Source organism: Athene noctua, chromosome 5, assembly GCF_965140245.1.
Source record: "Athene noctua chromosome 5, bAthNoc1.hap1.1, whole genome shotgun sequence".
NCBI lineage: Eukaryota > Metazoa > Chordata > Aves > Strigiformes > Strigidae > Athene > Athene noctua.
Window position 1 is genome coordinate 62,445,330 of NC_134041.1, and position 17,068 is coordinate 62,462,397.

Sequence of the window (17,068 nt, forward strand, 5' to 3'; positions counted from 1 at the left end):
GCCTGATGATATTGACTTCAAGGATCTGACCCACAGTGCCTGACTTCAAGGCTTTTTGTTACTGGCCAGATGTTACCAAATTTATGGCAAGCATAGAGATCAATATGTGTGTGTTCTAGGCACAGCTGTAACTGCTGTATTTCTGTCACAGAATCACAGGATCATAAAATACCGGGTTAGAAGGGACCTCAAGGATCACCTGGTCCAGCCTTTCTTGGCAAAAGCACGGTCTAGACAAGAGGGCCCAGCACACTGCCCAGCTCAATCTTAGAAGTGTCCAGTGTATACCACTTAGCTACACGATATTTCCTCTTCAACACTACAGGGATAAAAGATAGAAAGTTTACAGCCGGTTTTAAAAGCATTCAGTAGTCTGTATGTCTGGGGAGAGGGGATGTGCAGAGCACTGGGTACAGAGGATGGGCGTCAGTGACGGCTGACTTCTCCATCTCATATTGGACAATGGCTGAGCGCTTCATCTTTTGGTTCCCCACATGCATATTTTGTGAATATAATTTCGTGAACAGTGTATCTAACAGGATTTGGCTATTTTAAAAGGTTTGTATCTGAGATTAAGCAAAGATAGTTCTTTATATGCATTATTTTCTCCTCACTAAATTGCAAACAACAGAAGAATTAGGCCATGTCAAAAGGAAGGTTGCAGTAGCCTTCCATGGTGGAAAATATGGTAAACTACCTGATTCCAGTATAATCTGGAATCATCTATAAATGTAATCATAAATAAATGTAATCATCTTTTTTTTAATTATTTTTCTGAGTCCTATTATCACAACACATTGTTATTCAAACCTTGTTTGGGAGCCTGGAGAAAGTATTTGAAAGTTAAGGCATATCAGACTGTAGACTGCCGTGGTTTTCATTCCACCATCTTCTGCACATGCATTATGAAACCGCTTTTGATTGCACGGCTTTTTGATTAAAAAAAAGGGCGTATCATTTTTTGCAAAGGGCTCTTCTGTGTGCAGTGCAATGGCAGGCCACATCCTGCAGTCTTTATAATGAGCTGCCAGAGTCATGGTGGTTCTGCCAGCACAAGAAATGTCAACTCGGGACCTAAGTGGGGCAGGGACGTGCTACTGGCTACTCCCAAACATTAAGTCCAGTAAAACACTGTTGAGTGAAAATCATCCAAAAAATGTATGAATAATTGTGAATGGAGTCTAGATCGAAAAGCCACTGGCTCGTGCAGCTGCAGAGTGTGTGACCCAGCCAGGGTTTGATAGGAAAAAGTTGCCATGGGAATGGTACGGCATTGTTTGCGGCTGACTTCAGCTTTTATTGTTGTGCTCTGATTACAGCCTTTGTTTCACTGTGAAGTACGGTTGTTAAACGCCAGCTTGAAACAAAGATGTATTTACAGGCGATGGCAGAGTTCAAATGATTTCTATTTTTAGAGATATCATTGCTTTAAGCTAGGAAAAAAAAATCTATTTCAGATAACGCTAAGTATTGTCTTATAAATTTAGTATTATGCTTAGAAGAGAAGTAACTTCCCGTTACAACAGGTTAAATATCATTAGTGGAAATTGTTAATCGCCACCGGGACTGTAATGACCGATGGCAAAAACCTCGGAGGTAGCACCTGAACCGACAAGCCACCTGCGGGAAGGGCAGGGGAAGAGTCTCCACACGTCCAGACTGTTCACTCCTTTTCTACTGGCCCCTCTGCACTAAATTTAACATTAAAACCAGAGCAGTTCCGCGTTCGAAAAAAAGAAAGCTGCACAAAATGACGTGAGCGCTGTCCCGCGGCACCGAGGGCCGCAGCGGGCCGCGCCGCCGCGCCTACAGCTCCCGTCAGCCATTGCGCCGCGCCTGCCCCCGCCGCACTACATATCCCAGGAGGCCCCGCGGCGCCGCCCCGCCCGGGGAGGTGGGGCCCGGCGCATGCGCGCGGCGGGGCGGGGGCCTCGGCGGTGTCGCCGCGGTCGGTGGCGGCGGGAGGCGGCGGCGAAGTTTCTTCGGAGGGAGAAGGGGGCGGGAAGGGAAAGGGCCGCCCGCTGCGCCGAGCCGAGCCGGGCTGGGCCGGGAGGGGAGCGCGGCAGGAGGCGGCGGGTCCCTGCGCGGGCCCGGCTCTCCTCACGGGGGCTCCCGGACTGCCCTGGACTCCAGTAAGTGCCTCGGCCCGGGGCGGGGGCGCTGAGGCGGGGCCGGGGGGGCTGAGGCGGCGGGGCGGCCCGGCCCGGCCGTGTGGGGAAGGCGCCTGGTTGATGCTCTTCCTGCCGTGCTTGCCCGGTGTTTGACCGGGCAGGGCACTGCCCCGTTCCCTCGACGCCCCTGTCTTTGTGTAGCTCCTCGATCGTGACCGCTTCGTGCCTTCCCCTACCCTCCTCCCTCTCCTTTTCTTAGTTTTCGTTTTCCCTCGAAGCCGCCGCCTTGGCGTGGGGGCTCTCCCCGTGTTTCACCTCGGGGGCAGCGTATAGGAGGCCGTGGCATAATTGCCCTGGTAGAGCAGTCAAGGCTCTGTCACATCCCCAGAGGTAAGAGGATGATCTCATTACCCGTAATAATTTTATTTTTTTTTTTCCTTCTCTCTTCTTCTCAACTTCGGTCTTTGAGCATGATGGGAAGGAGCGATCTTATCTGGGCAGAGCCCTGCAGTGATGGTGCCTGGGAGGGTGTGGGCTCCCGAAGCACCCCTGCTGCCAAGCCGGGCCTCTCTCGGCTGTGCTCGCCTTCGGTATTGAAATCTCAAACTGCAGCTTCCAGGAGAGCTGAGTGTGATCGGGACAGCTAACATTTAGTGGCTAGTTTGGTTTCAGCTTTTGAAGGCGCTACTTCTGAAGAGGGCTGTTTTGGAAAGCTGTTGCCTCTGCTAGCAGTGCAAGTCTGCACCTCTGAGTTGTGTTCTAGCTTAGTTGCAACCTGGGCTGGTTATTTACTGAAGCAAAGTGTCTTTATATGGATAACTCGACTATAAATGAATGTTAAACTATAACTAATGTTGTCATATTTGCAGGTTTTAGCACGTGTAAAATACCAGATAGTCACTTGACGTGCTACTGACTTAACACAGTCTTAAATACCGTATGTCTTGTGCAGTTCCCTTAGGTGTAACTAATGCATTAAAGGTATTATATTATTGCATAGAATATTTGCAAAGGAACATCAAGAGGACAGCAATTTCTCTTTGGGGAACAGGCTTCTGTTTTGAGGCCCTTCTCAAAAAAAAAAAAAAGTAATTTTCACTAATCAGTGTACTACATTAGTTTATAAACAAGCAAAAAGAACAGTTTATCTTCGAGTGAGGAAACAATTGTTAGATTGAGCATTTTGAATTAGGCGTGAGCAAAGTGGTGTTGCTTATCTAGAGTAAAGCCGAGAGGGAGAATTACTTTGGTTTTAGATTCTTAAGATCTAGATCTCTCCATGCTTCACGTTCTTACAAAAGCACAGTACTTTTAAAGAGACCACTAGACATACCTGCATTGTAGTAGGCTGAATGGCATCAGCTTTTTGTTGCCTTCTGACAAACTGCTTACTTTACTAAAAGAGGCCCTAATGTCTGTAAAGATACATTTTTCTGTTCTCTTCCCCGTTACCCAATCCCATACATGACACTGGAAGACAGAGCCATATTTGATCATACAGTTTGGGCCTGTAAGGTGCCAGGAATAGTTTCTTACTGTTGAGTGCAGCAGGGTTTGGTTTTTTGGGTGTTTTCTTTGATTTGTCCTCTTCCTTTTTATACTTGGCTGTATTCATTATGATACAGCACAAACACAATCTGTACTGAGATGGAGCTGTGCGTGGCAACTTTGGCTGGTTGCTCTATGATGAGTTACTCTGTCTTAATGAATTTACTATACTGCACTTTTAAGGATGGGGTTTTTAATAGTTTTGGTTTGAAAGTAGCTCTGAAGTATGGTGAAGTCTTGTATCATTTATTTCACAACTGAGTTACAGGTGCAACTTTAAAGCAAATTCAGTAGTCCTTGAGGTCTATACATCCAATTACATATAGGAAGACTTCTTTAAGTTTGTTCACTTGTTCTCCTGAGGCTTCACGCTGGATAAATTCACAGGACACTAGTAAGTTTCTTTACTATAATATACATTCTAGTAAGTCTTAACGGGGGGTTTGGAACAGTGGACTTGCCTTTTAGGTCCTTGCAGTCTTGTTTCCTACTAATGTTGGTTATTTTTACTTGAGTCACACAAGTAACAATACATAAAACTGTCAGGTATGTAAAGCAGAGAACTGTAGAATTGCTGTTTTCCTGTTTGTCACATGAGTAAGTGTTAAAAGTAGGCTGACATCTCTCATGCTAGAGAGAGATTCTTTGCCTCGTTGATATACAAAGGAGAGCCTTTTAATTCAGGGATAAATAAGCACTGATGTTGCAGAAAGTGATAATTCAAAAGAGAATACTTTCGTGTATCCTAGATATCACTGAATATTAGATTGCTGGAGACAGCTTTGCATAAAAAGTAAAACTTTGTGTGACTCTCTTGTGTCCTTTTACAGTTACTAAAAATTTCGATTTTATTTTGTTAGTGTAGAAAATTTAATTTTGAGTTAGTAACTTGTAAAGATTAAATATGTTTTCTTAAGCTACTTCTGTATTTTCTAACTGCAGTTGGCGTTATGTTCCATTGTATAACCATGCATTTCAATGGCAGAAATAAAAAGATGCACAGTAGGTCACTGTCAGGTATATTATAGTGTTTAAATGTTTCAGAGGAGCAGATGCTTTCATACAAGTTAGACAAAGAACCAGTGTATAAAGAAAATAGGAAGCATCTTTTCCTCCTCTTCTGCCCTGTATTTATTCTTCCTCAGGAGTAGTAACTGAGTGACAGAAGACAGACACATTCGTGGGGAGTAAGGAAGGCAGGAATATGAGGAAAAGACCTGAATGCAGGAAAAGTTCTTGGTTTTTCCAGGTAGCAGTAGTTTATTTCAGAAGACAAGGGAGCTATAGCAGCAGAAATAATGAAGGCTGACTGTATGTCAGAAGAGAGGAAGTGCAAAAGTCAGTTTTTATTGACTGTAACAGATTAGAAAGAACTTGAGGACATTACTGAAATGTGAACAGATCTCTACTTGTAATGCAGTCTCCAGCATAGTGTTGGACATAGCCCAGACTGCCAGGCCTGCAAAATTCTTAATCTATTTTAGTAGATTTAGAATTCCATCGATGTCTTTATTGCTAAATGTTCCAAATTATTTAAGATGACAGTTATCATAGTAAATGTAGTTCCTTCAAAATGCAGCAAACCAGCAGCACTGGGAAGTGAGAAGTTTCCTTGCATGCTGTGGTGTGCTCTTGTATCCAGCTGTAAGTCAGTGTTTGTCTAAACAATGGCTTGTGATACAAGAGCATGTCTCTTTCTTGCAAGATTTTTTTTTTTTCCTGATAATTATGAACAATAGAAACATTCTTAGAAAATACTTACTGGGGTTTGGAGCCAAATAAACCTTTGTGCAGTTGTAGAATTACATGAAAATACAGGATAGTTAGCAACTTCACTGCCAAAATTTAGGGAGTTTAGGTAACTGGCTTTAGCATAAAACATTTTTACAAAGTGTGACCAGGAAATAAAAGATACAAGAACTACGAGAGTCAGTACATACATTCTTTTGGGTTTGAGCCTAAATGCAACAAGACATGGCTACAAGCGTTGCTCTCAATGCTTTATAAAATTATGTAAGAAACAAATACCAAAATTCTAGTGAGCTTATCTGATGTATAGAAATAATGTAGTTGCTCTTAAAAAATTGCCTGCTGAAGAGGTCAGCGTAACAAGTATGGCTTAAGTTCAGGTTTTGAGTTATACTTTAATGCCCAGAATGACTGAAATGAATTGGAATGGAAGACATGGCTGAGCTGTTTCAAAATTTTTTCTGCTCTTAGTGATCTCTCAAATTAGGACTTTGAAAATTTGTAAGTCTAAGGTCATCTTGATACATGCTGTAGCCTAACTTTGAGAAACATTTAGATATGTATTTGTATATGGCTCAATTTTATAAATAACACTTTCCTGTTAACGCTAGGTAAAGCAGCAGGGTTTTGTTCCTGTTGAGGAAGGAAGCTTGGTTCATTGTCTCGGTACTAAGCAGCATTTTCTCCCTCCAGGGACTTGCAGAAGCATCTAGAATGTGTAGGTGTTTCTTTAATCTTGGAGAAGGAACTTATTAAGCTTTCTGGTGCAGAACTATATGAGCCACTTTTAACAGATGTTATCTGCATGAGTAGGGAGTTGCAGGTCTGGTAGACATTTGTGGCATTCAACAGTTTAAACAGTTTTCAGGTTTGAACATATGCCTTCGCCTTGAAAATCTGAATAGTTTCAGGTATTTTATGTAGAAGAAAGGTGGTTCAATGGTGAAGTTGCTGCTCTGGGACTTGGGAAACAGGTTCAGCTCACTGTGTTGCCAAAAGCTTCCTGTGTGGCCTGGGACAAGCTGCTTCTCTGTCCTTCTGTTCTCATACTGAAACTACAGAGCAGTAGCAGCTCTCTGCATCGCGGAAGGGTTACAAGGGTACGTCAGGTTTTGATGTCTTCAGGTGCAGTAGTAATGTGGGGCATATAGCTCCGCTGTGCTAGAGGGAGAGATTGAAGAGACAGCCCAAGTTAAAAGCTAGGGGTAAGCTGCAGGCAGAAGGAGGAGTAAAATCAGAAAAAGGCGGGGGGGGAGGGGGCAGAGAAATTTTGACTGGAAATTTCTTGGATCAGTTAAAAACAGAGGAACCAAGTCCTTAAAATTTTAAGGAGCACTGCACTGCTTTGTTTAACATAATATAAAAACAATGCTTAAAATACCTGAATGAACCAGGCAGATCCTTTCTGTTACAGAGAACAATAGCAAAGCTGTCTCTGTTCCTCTGTCGGCTATTCTCTTCTTTGGAAAATGCTTTCAGTTCTAGGTAGCCATTACATCCAAATGTTTTACCTATCAATTTTGTTCATTTGTTCTGCTGGCATGATAGGCCAGTCTGATTTATTGACTTTTCATGTGAAAGACTTTGAGAAAAGAGAGCTTCTCTGTCTCCCCGTTCCCCCAAGGGGGAAAAGAATTTGCAGCCACTGCTGAAGAGCAGTGTCTTTAATAACTTTATAGAGCTAAAAGTATTTTGGATTTAAAATCCTTCTGGTGGAGACATAAGATGGTGTTATCATTGCTGTAAGCTGAAAATGTAGGCTAGACAGCAATTATCAGGCTTTGAAAATGTGTTTTGTTGAGAGTCTGCGCTCCCAGGAACAGTCTCTCTATACTGACAAATAGGTGATAAATTCATTAGTTTAATATGTAATTGTTTTGATGTGTATGCTCTCCATGGGTGCTTTGGTACCCACCACATTTACATCCCATGTCCAGGAAAATGTGTTTGAACTTGTTCAGACTAGTTGACTTAATTAAGTGTTCTTCTGTTAAGCACTAAAACAGTTACATGTCAGGTTTGTTGTAAGAGTGAGCAGTCCTCTTAAAACCGCACTTCAAAAGGTGTTAAATATATTGGTTAACTCTTTAGGGAGGTTTGTAGTAACAAATGGAAACTTCGGCTGTACTAATAATTCATGTGGCAAGTTATTTCTGTACCTAGCAGACTCAGTGTCTGCATGCTCAGTGGTGCTGCAGAGTTAGGTAGCAGTGCTTAAATTATGTTCTTGCCTCAGAAGTGTTCTTGCTTTTTCAGGACTTCAGCCTTGGGTTATATATATTTTTTTTTTCTTTGTAAATCAAGTTCACCTCAGGTGCTGTCATTTATTTGTACTGCCTTGCTCATTTGTGCTGGTGCCGTGATTTTTTTGGATGGAGGAGCAGGATTTCTTAGGGAGATCCATTTATTCCCTTCCCAGGGGAAGGCTGCAGTACAGTATGTTGAAAACCAGTCTTTAGCATACTCATGGTAAGTTCAGGATTTTCAGGCATGTTGTTACACATACACAGGATTTGTGATTCTTCTGGAGTATTTCTGTCTCGCAGTGTATAGGTCAGGCAGTGATCCTGTGAAGTGCCAGGAGCCTGATGATTTACTGGTGGTGTTGGGATTAATCTGGAGGTGGAGCATTGTTATTCTCCATACGCATCGTCATTTACACTTTGAGAAACACCAGTGTCTGTGCAGAACCACAGCTGTGCAGTAAACTGGTATTTGTGTCATTGCACAAATAAGGAAACAGGTAAGGAAGAAGGTCAGCATCAGACATGGGCTATACCTGATGTGAGGACAGTTCCTTGGCCTCACGCCTTGCTTCCAAGGAGGAAGGCTGCTGGAAATTAAATATGTGAGAAGTTATAGTGAAGTATGTGCTTCAAGTGAAGTGTTAGTGTGCTGGCTCTATGCTACAAAACCTACTGTTGCAGATAAGCTTTTATTTTATAGGGTTTCTCTCTGTGTCATTTGGGACTTTTATTAAATCTACCAGAGTGGGATGTAATTTTCTTCATTTAAGAAGTATAACAAAGTGTCTGGGGGAAGGTAATGACCTGAAAACCTTGCCACTTGATGGAAACTTAGTTTTCTCCTCCCACCATGGTAAACAGGAGCTGGCATCTGTTCTGTGAATGAGTATTGGTTCACTTACATGAGACAAAGCCATATTCTTCCTAAAAAACTTTCACTAAAGCTGCGCTTACTGAAGAGCTTCGAGATTATTCCTAATCGCTGTGAATCCTTGTGCAGTACTAACACAATTGGTAAGTAGGCTAGATTCTGGAGGACTTATCTAGTCTTCACAGAAGTGGGAATTTTGGCCCACATAGTGGCTTATACAATGGACTAAACGTGGTCTGTACCGTAAAGTCCCACAGTATTAAAATAAGTGAGATGACATCTTAATGGCAACAATTTTTCTTTCTTTCCCAAAGTATTAACGTAGGTGAACCATTGTGGGTTTTTTTTTCTGCATTGAATTTTCTAAATTAGATCTATAAAATAAAATTCGATAATTAGATACTTGCTTTGTGTGCTTTGGTTTCATAAAATCCTTTTACATTTTTAAAAAAGGTCAAGCCAGATATTCACCTAGTAGTGTTCTTTTCATTATTTGATACTCTAAATGAACTGAAAAATCAGTTATTTACAGTCCTTGCTAGACTCCACAGGTTGTCTGCAAGTGTTAAAAAATATGCTTTGCTTGCTTTGTTCTGAACTTGCTGTAGACAAAATGAAGTGTTGTCTTAAATTTGTGTTCAGATGGCCTGTAATATGCTGTGCTACTAGTAAACATGTGATATCAGAGTTTGCTGGTATTCATCTATTCAGAGCTCCCTTTAGAGTGTCTTAAATATATACAGTTTAAGGGAATTAGTCTGAGTAGAATATTCTTGCATTCAAATTTTGAACTTGCCTTTGGATCGATATGTAAAAGGTAATCTTTTCCTTATCCAACACTTCCTTGAGTTTCCCTCTGTTTGCCTTCTACCCAGTGTTTTCAGCACATTTTGGTGCTACTGAAGCAGACAACATTTTTTTCTTCAGTAGTACTTTCAAAATTAATTTAACGCACTCGTGTACATGCTGCTATTTCTCTAACAATGTAAGAGTACTCTGTGAAAACTGAAGAAGGTTATTTTTCAACTTGCTGATTTCCTAACCAGCTGGCCTTCTGGATTTTTGCATACTTCACAGGAAGAAGGTCTGTTTGTGCTGGTGAGTTTGTACCCCGGATTCAGAGCAAGAATCAGCAATGCTGGCTCAAAAATGGCAAACTTCTTTTACGAGCCTCACCTTCTTTGTATGGAACTTCAAATCAAATAAGCTTCATCAGGATTTGCAGTTTGATGGAAATAATCTTTGTGCTTCAAAGTCATTGGGATGCTTTTGGGACTCTTGCCCTTTCATATTTGAAGGGTTGAATCTGAAATGTCTGGCAGTGTGTGGAATCTGAGTTCTTGGAGTGGCTGGCCTAGATGAAACAGTTACTAGTAATTGAAATGAAACAGGTTTTTTACTAATGAGTAACTAGTAATAATAAGTAATCCTCATAAGTAATGCATTTATTCCCTGCTTAATTTTTAATTTGGTTTAGTTGTCATGAACGGAATAATTTCTGTAGACTAATGTAAGCATTTTCAAGAACAAGGACCTAATTTGTCCTATTTGGAATTTTATTTAAGATTAGAAGAGGCCCATAATAACATTAAATATAATTGTAAATAACAGTCAACTCTGAACTTGTATTATTAAACATTTTAACTAGTCTGTAACTGAAATGAATAAGCTTTTAAAAATTTCATTTGAGGATTGTATGAAATAAGTCAAAGTGAATTAGTGTAACTATATTTTGTTTTCCTCTGTTGTACTCATCTCTGGTTAGGTCTCATTTTCGGTAACTTTGTATTACCGAGACTTAATATGAAGTGATGAACACTGTAATTCTGGTTGTTGTAAAAACTTTGTGTTATTGAACATATTCTTTCACTGTCTCTTTTAACTTTGTTATTTTACTTTATTGGTTTCTAGGCCAGTCATCACTCATAAGTTATTAATAGATACATTTCCAGAGTGTCTTTATAATGGCCTCATTGCACAGGATACTTCCTTTTATTTGCGTTAGCTCAGTGCACTTAGAGGGACAGTTAAAATACTTGTTTTAGCTAGGCAAAAACCATTAATAGGTGAGGTTTTTTGTTTTGGCTGTCTTAAGAGATCAGTGATAGAGAAGAATTTTGCATCCTGTCAGTGCATTTCCTTATTTCATCATATCCCAAAGCCTTTGGCTGCTATTGCAGATAATTTAACTCCTTTCCTCCATTTTAAGGTAAGAGGATGAAACATCACTTAAAGAAATTCCTGCAAAAGTTTTTGAGGAAGTACGAGTCTATATTTGAAATAGGCCAGTGGATGATGGATTCAGGTAACTTCTGTTTTTCTTAGAACTAAATCCTCCCCTAAAACATACTGAAATTTTTACCTAGACAAGGTAACATTAGTGCAGTTTAGCCTAAAGATGAAGAGCTTGGGTATGGATTGATGTTGTCTGTAGTGAACGACGGCAGCTTTTCGATGAGCAGTGGGGCTGGGGCTGGGGGACAGATGGACACAGCTGTGAAAAACCTTAACTGCCAGCCTATCAGGGAGGGAAGCGGTGGTCTGCATTCATTAATAGTGTGCATCTTTTGTGGTTAACTTCATCTCAGTTGTTTCTCGCTTCGGCTTGAGCCAACTGTTTCTCATTGGTGTATTATTATTCTACCGAGGGTCTTGGGGTGTTGCAGGCTTTACCGGATTCAATCTGTACTGAAAGAAGGTATATCAAACTGTATCCTTTGATGGACTTTTGTTGTAAAATGTTTATTTTTAATGAATATGGGTTATATGTGGATGTTGAAAGCACCTGGAATTAATGCTGTGGCATTTTAGTGGATAGTATGGAATAAAATTATACTCATTTGACTTGCTGAGGTACACTGGAAAAGAAAGGAATAGTTGGCTTATCCTGATGTAACAAGTCTTCCTGGAAAACAGCAGATGAGATGTGTTTTGAAGACAGAATGACGACTGAGCAAGACTTACGTCAAGATAAGACTGCTGTTTTTGTTAGATGATTCATTGGGGCAAATTAGGATTCTTTCATATTGTGGCCTGGTTGGAAGTTGGATTCGGCACTGGGAGAGGGGTGTTTTGTTGCTATGCCTCACAGTTTGATACAGGGATAGGAGAGGTCAATGCTACTGGTACTTATTTCAGGTTTTTTAATTCTAAAGATCAATTTCTTATGCTTAGTAATTATCTTCCAGGTGAATAGTGGCCTTTTGCAGCTGCTTTTTTCCTCTTTCTTGACCACTTTAGAGAAAGAGTCTAAATTTAGGAAGCAGCATACCATGGAGACTTGCAGTTCTCATTTGTAGATATAGTTAAAACATTGCTAATAGTTTCATATGCTTCTAGCAAATCAAAGTCATGTCTTTGTTTAACAGAAGCATACAAGGTCTGTTGTGCCCCCCAGAGCAAAAACAAATCAGTGAAAGATCTTTGGGAAATAGAAAAGCTTATTGTGTCATTTTAAACCAGTCAATCCTAAATTATATTCGGTTGTCATCAGAATTGTCCCCAGGTCATCTCTCCCAGCTCCTGGATTAGGGATTTTTTTTCATGTTTGGGATACTTAGGAAATTGTGGCTTTAAGGGGTTTGTGAAAGATGAGCAGACATATTGTCTCTCAGTTTTAATTATCGATGTGCTCTGCCTCTACTGGAAAGTTTTCAAGGGGTTGAAAATAAAGAAGTTTGGACAACTGTCCTTGATGTCCTGGAGTATTTATGTGACTTGTTTTCAGAGGCTGTTCTGAGCTGGTTGTCTCAGGGTTGGTTTTTTTTCCTTGCCCCTCCTCTCCTCTTTGTTGTCTGGGATGTATGCAAGAAGGAAAGCTTTCATTGCTGTGTTCTTCAAGGTATAAGCAGGACAGTCTGAACTCATCCCATACCCTTGGGAGTCAGTAAATGGAGTAAATGGCCAGTAAAAGAGATGACCAACTGGAGAGTAGCTGATTTACAACAGGAAGCTGATAGTAATTGCCTAGGCAAAAGCCAAGAGCACTCAATAATTAAGCTGGCCCTGGAACTGCAGGAAAGACTGGAGATGGCTGGGGCTGCTGCTTACCTTCCCTTTGCGGTGATAGAGCCTAGTGTAAATAGTAGAGCTTAAAAAGGGGGGTGGGGAGGAGGGATGGGCATGACTCATGGCATCATTTTATATTTATCAAGTGTAGTTCTGTGGATGTTGTTCATCATTTCGCAGAGATGACTAAGTAGGTAATGCATGTTTCTTAATCTTCTCAGCTAATAGAAAAAGAACCCCAGAGTCATCTCCTGTGGTAAGCTAAATCCAAAGTTCAAAATGTCTATACACTAATAGAGCAGGAAGTAGAAGTGTTACTATAAAGAAATAAAAATAATAAGAAAATTATACACACAGCTTGGGGAGAACATACAAAGCTAAAAGGTATTAAACAGCAGTGCTTGCTGTATTTCTTAAGCTTTCACGTGGACAGTGCAAAGCCTATTGCATGGCCTTTTTATTCATACAAAGTTCCACTTTCTCTACTAAGCCAGCGGTTCGTGGTTTATGCCTGCTTGTGGAAATCGAGCATTAGCTGCCGAAGGAGAGGCTGAGCCATAGAAATGTTGCCCTGTATGCTGCTTTAATAGTCCTCTGTGGACTTTGTACTTGAAGATAGGGAGGCTGCAACCAAACTGTGAAGAAGGTGAACTCAAGAACAGGTGCTGGTGTGAAACTAAAAATAGAAATGAATGTAGGAGAGCTTAAGCAGTCCGTTAGAAATGGTGAAAACAAGATGCTTGTGTGCCTCTGCAGGTCCTACTTGTGCAGTCATGCATTTACGGTTACAGACTGGGAGAAGGTGATCTCTGATTTTTATTTATAGTGGTGCCCAGGAGGGCAGGCAGCCTTCCGCTTGTGATATAAATGTTGAGGAATGTTGGTGTATAGTATACTCCAGAGGAAAAGAGCGGTGAGAGGGGAAATCTGAGAGAAGCTGGGCTGATGAGGTATGGACCTACTTAAATTAGTACACTGCCACTGGAAAGAGGGATGTAAGACTTCAAAAATAGGTAAGGCCTCCTGTTTGAATTATAACACAGCCTTCCAAGAAGGCATTTTAAGGAGCTGTGAGTTTTCAGAATTCTTACATATGAGTGTCAATATATGCCACAAAATGAGTTTTCAAAAATATTTTAGCTTCTGGTGGGTTATGGTGAGAACCGAGAGGAAATGGACCACGGTGATTTTTTTTCTGAAGTAGCATTATGTCATTGACCTATGGCTCCTCCCTCCCCTCCCCTGCCTGCCCCCCCGGGGAAGGAAGGCAAAATAAAACTAAGTTGTATGTAGTCTGTTACAGGTTTGATGCCTTCAGCTTTTTTCTCTTAAGAACTCTTAATCTCTTAATAATTTTTCGATCTGAAAGTGGGCAGAAGAGTTATTACGCTGTTCTGTGCTGCAGGTTCTGCTTCAGAAAATAACAGTGTACATGTAATAAGAGTGTAAAACATACACAGACTAGGAGACTTTTGTTTTATAATCACCTGAAATAATCATTTTGTGAAAAATAAATCATATCTATGTAAGACAGGATCTGTATTCTGATGACACTTAAGTTGAAGTTCTGGTGAATTGTTAGGCTGGTGGTCTTCCGCCAGATTTCCTAGTCTCCGAATTTAATGTTGGAGTTCTGCAGTTCCTTTTGTGAATCTTCGGAAGTAATGTAGTAATTCAGTCGTTGCTTTTTTGGTCTAGAGTTGCCAGGAAGGGTGTCACAGTGGTAGTTTTGTCATGTATGTTCAGTGGCTTTAGTAACTGGAAGAAAGGCACAAATTGATTTTTTTTTTATGTGCGGTACAAATTGCGGTTTGTTAATGAACGCTGAATAGAATTGGTATTAATTTACAGTGGAATCTTGCCAAGGTGTAATAAACTGGAAGTGGACTTTTAAAACCAGAAAACAATTGCATGGTTTTCTGTTCAATTTCAATTTTATAATAGAGGGGTTTTTTTTCTCTTATTCTTTAAGAGTGTCAGTCGAGTAGATGTTAGTAATCTTGTGAGGAATTTCAAACTAATCTGAAGAAAAGAACAGTTATACAACTTAAGTTTTAAAATTAATGATAGTTTATCCTGTATTTTCATACAAAGGAACTGCAAATAGTATAATTTTGTATGCTAGAAGTTAGCTAGTAGTACTTTGAAATAGAAAATCTCTATGAAATATCTTTTTTCTGTTACAATTGGTTTATTGGCAAATAAGAACAAGCTTCTGAATTTTGTCTTTTGCCCTAGAAACAAAAACTAAAGTATTGGAATGGTTCAACTTTAGCGAATAGTATGCTTATAATGGGTCTTTATGAGTTATCCCCCTTTCATTTTTGTTAAAAGGTTTTTTGAATCATAGATTCTCCTATAGGGAAAAAGAGCTTTGAAAATTGAGTTGGTTCTATTCAGGGATTCTTAATCATTTGTATCTTGTTTCAAAAACAAGTTTTCCTTGTTTCGTTTTCTTCACATCTTCACATTCTTCACAACTGTGCAGAGAACACAGTTGAAGCCTGCTCAAACAGGAAACCAGCCACCAATATTTGCTTTTTTTAGGCACAAGGCTTTTCTGGGCTTCATAAACTGTTGATATTAAGCTGCAGTGGTGTCCTGGAAGTGCTGTATATTTTGTTGAGGGACCACCTGGCACAATTTAGGACAATACTGGTAAATTACAGTTTTTATATTCATTTAAATGATGGCAATGTGTGATGCCAGGTTTTGCCAGTTTAGAGGTATAATTTAGAGAGCAGCTACCTTTAAGCTGACCCCTAGCTACAGATGTGTTTGTAGTGAGATGCTGCTCAGTGTAAAGTGATCCCAAGAGCCAGCATGGGAATTAGATGAATGTTTGTTATGATTATGACATTGTCTTAAGAGTGCTCAAGTGTTTGTTTTTGCTGTTATAACTTTGTTATGGAACTTGTCGTGGATCTGTGATACTTAAGTTGTGAGGATCGTACCGATAAAATTTAGATTACCATAGTAAATTTTCTTACTTTTATTGAAGAGCAAACCTGTGCCTTTGAAAATTTAAACCATTGTTGCACTCCTTAAATATGGAGACTCTTTTCCCTTTTGAGTTAAAAAGAAAAGCAGATCAATCCAGTGTTTAATGGAAGGCTTATACTCGTTTAATGTCCGTGTAGCTATACAGAAAATGTCTTTTATCTCAAACAAAATTGTGTTAATCTTGTTGTACATAAAAATGCATTTAACTTTAGAATTTAATAGCTTATATTAAAAAAGCCAAACCACTAACATTTTTAATACTCTGTCATCACTATGATACTGTAATCTCTTCAGCTGTTTGCAAATACTCCTGAATTAAGATTGTTAGATCTGGTCCCTGATGCCAAACTTAATATATCAGACTTGAGTTCGCACCAGAGAATCAGTTTGGTGTTGGGCACAGGAAAGGTTATTTATTTTACAGATTTGAGTTAAATGACTTTAAACTGTTTACTAGAAATTCTTCTAGTATGGTATCAAAATCATGATAATAGATTTTTAAAACCAAATTTTCTCAAAGTGGTTGAAACAAAATTTGACTAGTATTCTAATTAGTCGTATAAAATTGCAGCTGTAAATACAAGCATATACCTACACATTTGTATATCTGATTCACAAAAATAAATGTATGCTGATCTGTACATCTGATTCTCCAAAATAAACACTTTAAAATGTGCTTAACCGTATGTCATGTTTTCCTGTGGTGTATCGACAGGCAGCTACAGGTAGTTATCAGGTGTCTGCCTTTGTGTGTGTGTATATGACTGTATTTAAATAACTTTAAGCAAGGAGATAATAAATAATTTCAAGAAATACTAAAACGAAAGTTCCATATTACACAGTGAAAGCTGGAAGATGCTATGAAAAATGTGAAGTGCTTAAGCCTTCTATGTCTCATGTTAATAATTTTGGATGTGTGCTGTTTCTGAGTTCTGTTACAAAATGTAAAGAGGACTGAATTGTTTCTTTCCTGCTCTGGGAAAGAATGGCATCGATCTTATTTTTATCATATTTAAATGTCGGTTTATTGCCTTTTTTATATGAGTATGCAAATTTATCTTTGGTCTCACAAGACTGGTTCTTAAGGTAAAACGACTGTCCCGTAAAATAAAAGGAAGCAAAAAAAAAAAAAAGTGCAATAGCTTGCAGTAAGACAGAGCTGTAAAAGCTATGCTAGAAGCAGGCAAAATGGGAGTAGGTGGTCAGCAGTACAGATTCGTGGTTACTTTTTTTTTTTTAAAGCAAAACAAAAAAAGGCAAAAAAGCAACCCCAAAACCCAGAACAAAAAAAGCCTGCCACCCTCAGTATCACGTGGATATTGAGGATTTTGGTTTTGGACTAACAAGTGTGTTCACATCTCTGCTGCTGCACGTCCAACTTCATTTTGACTGTTTAATGTATAAGGAAGAAAAATGTCTGTTCTTAGACATTGTCAGACACGAAGCTGCTTTTTGTAGGAGAAAAGGAAAATGTGAGCGGTGTTTTTAAAAGCCCTTTTTGTTGAATTTGCCTAAGCAAAATATGAAAAAAA

The 17,068-nt window shown here is 39.7% G+C and overlaps 1 protein-coding gene across 9 annotated transcripts in view; it reads left to right on the forward strand.

The window, feature by feature from the left end:
• Positions 1-1,974: 1,974 nt before the first annotated feature.
• PLEKHA1 (pleckstrin homology domain containing A1) overlaps positions 1,975-17,068 on the forward strand; it is a 38,714-nt gene continuing 23,620 nt past the window's right edge. For 3 of the 9 annotated variants that reach the window (XM_074907899.1, XM_074907903.1, XM_074907905.1), the window contains exon 1: positions 1,976-2,132. The gene's annotated coding sequence lies outside the window, so the exon portion shown is untranslated. Of the gene's footprint in view, positions 2,133-2,398; positions 2,502-17,068 lie in introns of those variants that run through there. The other 6 variants (XM_074907908.1, XM_074907907.1, XM_074907900.1 and 3 more) reach the window with 4 other exon arrangements.